Source organism: Triticum dicoccoides, chromosome 4A (assembly GCF_002162155.2).
Source record: "Triticum dicoccoides isolate Atlit2015 ecotype Zavitan chromosome 4A, WEW_v2.0, whole genome shotgun sequence".
In the NCBI taxonomy this organism is placed as follows: Eukaryota; Viridiplantae; Streptophyta; class Magnoliopsida; order Poales; family Poaceae; genus Triticum; species Triticum dicoccoides.
In genome coordinates this window covers 150,817,256-150,820,536 of record NC_041386.1, presented here as the reverse complement: position 1 = coordinate 150,820,536, position 3,281 = coordinate 150,817,256, and positions in this window count along the sequence as shown.

Here is a 3,281-nt window from a genome sequence, read left to right as displayed (position 1 = left end):
TCCTACCAATCTATCCCCCTAGGAGCATGCGCGTAATACTTCATTTCGATTACTAATAGATTTTTGCAATAAGTATGTGAGTTCTTTATGACTAATGTTGAGTCCATGGATTATACACACTCTCACCCTTCCACCATTGCTAGCCTCTCTAGTGCGGCGCAACTTTCGCCGGAACCATAAACCCACCATTCACCTTCCTCAAAACAGCCACCATACCTACCTATTATGGCATTTCCATAGCCATTCCGAGATATATTTCCATGCAACTTTCCACCGTTCCGTTTATTATGACACGTTCCATCATTGTCATATTGCTTTGCATGATCATGTAGTTGACATTGTATTTGTGGCAAAGCCACCGTTCATAATTCTTTCATACATGTCACTCATGAGTCATTGCACATCCCGGTACACCGTCGGAGGCATTCATATAGAGTCATATCTTGTTCTAAGTATTGAGTTGTAAGTAAATAAAAGTGTGATGCTCATCATTATTAGAGCATTGTCCTAGTGAGGAAAGGATGATGGAGACTATGATTCCCCCACAAGTCGGGATGAGACTCCGGACGAAAAAAAAAGAAAAAAGAGGCCAAAAAACAGAAGGCCAAAAAAAATGAGAGAAAAAGAGAGAAGGGACAATGCTACTATCCTTTTACCACACTTGTGCTTCAAAGTAGCACCATGATCTTCATGATAGAGAGTCTCCTATGTTGTCACTTTCATATACTAGTGGGAATCTTTCATTATAGAACTTCGCTTGTATATTCCAATGATGGGCTTCCTCAAAATGCCCTAGGTCTTCGTGAGCAAGCGATTTGGATGCACAACCACTAGTTTATTTTGTTGAGCTTTCATACACTTATAGCTCTAGTCCATTCGTTGCATGGCAATCCCTACTCACTCACATTGATATCTATTGATGGGCATCTCCATAGCCCGTTGATACGCCTAGTTGATGTGAGACTATCTTCTCCCTTTTTGTCTTCTCCACAACCACCATTCTATTCCACCTATAGTGCTATATCCATGGCTCACGCTCATGTATTGCGTGAATATTGAAAAAGTTTGAGAACATCAAAAGTATGAAACAATTGCTTGGCTTGTCATCGGGGTTGTGCATGATTTAAATATTTTGTGTGATGAAGATAGAGTATAGCCATAGTATATGATTTTGTAGGGATAGCTTTCTTTGGCCATGTTATTTTGAGAAGACATGATTTCTTAGTTAGTATGCTTGAAGTATTATTATTTCTATGTCAATATTAAACTTTTATCTTGAATCTTTCGGATCTGAACATTCATGCCACAATAGAGAAACATACATTATATTGAAGAAATATGTTAGGTAGCATTCCACATCAAAAATTCTGTTTTATCATTTACCTACTTGAGGACGAGCAGGAATTAAGCTTGGGGATGCTGATACGTCTCCAATGTATCTATAATTTTTGATTGTTCCATGCTATTATATTATCTGTTTTGGATGTTTATGGGCTTTATTATGCACTTTTATATTATTTTTTGGACTAACCTATTAACCCAGAGCCCAGTGCCAGTTTGTGTTTTCCCCTTGTTTTAGTGTTTCGCAGAAAAGGAATATCAAACGGAGTCCAAACGGAATGAAACCTTCGAGAGCGTGATTTTTGGAACGAACGTTATCCAGGAGTCTTGGAGTTGAAGTCAAGGAAGCTTCAAGGTGGCCACGAGGCAAGGAGGCGCGCCTGCCCACCTGGGCGCACCCCCTACCCTCATGAGCCCCTCGTGGATCCCCTAACCGACTTCTTTCGCCTATATATATATATATATATATATATATATATATATATATATATCAATATACCCTAGAAACAACAGAGAATAGAATAGATCGGGAGTTCCGCCGCCAGAAGTCTCCGTAGCCACCGAAAACCAATCTAGACCCGTTTCGTCACCCTGCCAGAGGGGTGAATCCCTCTTCGGTGGCCATCTTCATCATCCCGGTGCTCTCCATGACGAGGAGGGAGTAGTCCACCCTCGGGGCTGAGGGCATGTACCAGTAGCTATGTGTTTGATCTCTCTCTCTCTCTCTCTCTCATGTTCTTGAGGTGGTACAATCTTGATGTATCGCGAGCTTTGCTATTATAGTTGGATCTTATGATGTTTCTCCCCCTCTACTCTCTTGTGATGAATTGAGTTTTCCCTTTGAAGTTATGTTATCGGATTGAGTCTTTAAGGATTTGAGAACACTTGATGTATGTCTTGCACGTGCTTATCTGTGGTGACAATGGGATATCATGTGATCCACTTGATGTATGTTTTGGTGATCAACTTGCGAGTTCCGTGACCTCGTGAACTTATGCATAGGGGTTGGCACACGTTTTCGTCTTGACTCTCCGGTAGAAACTTTGGGGCACTCTTTGAAGTTCTTTGTGTTGGTTGAATCGATGAATCTAAGATTGTGTGATGCATATCGTATAATCATACCCACGAATACTTGAGGTGACATTGGAGTATATAGGTGACATTAGGGTTTTGGTTGATTTGTGTCTTAAGGTGTTATTCTAGTACGAACTCTATGATAGATTGAACGGAAATAATAGCTTCGTGTTATTTTACTATGGACTCTTGAATAGATCGATCAGAAAGAATAACTTTGAGGTGGTTTCGTACCCTACAATAATCTCTTCGTTTGTTCTCCGCTATTAGTGACTTTGGAGTGACTCTTTGTTGCATGTTGAGGGATTGTTATATGATCAAATTATGTTATTACTGTTGAGAGAACTTGCATGAGTGAAAGTATGAACCCTAGGCCTTATTTCAACGCATTGCAATACCGTTTGTGCTCACTTTTATCATTAGTTACCTTGCTGTTTTTATATTTTCAGATTACAAAAACCTATATCTACCATCCATATTGCACTTGTACCACCATCTCTTCGCCGAACTAGTGCACTTATACAATTTACCATTGTATTGGGTATGTTGGGGACACAAGAGACTCTTTGTTATTTGGTTGCAGGGTTGTTTGAGAGAGACCATCTTCATCCTATGCCTCCCACGGATTGATAAACCTTAGGTCATCCACTTGAGGGAAATTTGCTACTGTCGTACAAACCTCTGCACTTGGAGGCCCAACAACCTCTACAAGAAGAAGGTTGTGTAGTAGACATCATGGAGCCATATTCCATTGTGATGAAGCTTCGTGGTGCCATTGGGAGCCTCCAATTAAGTTGTGGAGATTGCCCCAACCTTGTTTGTAAAGGTTCGGTCGTCGCCTCCAAGGGCACCAATAGTGGAATCAT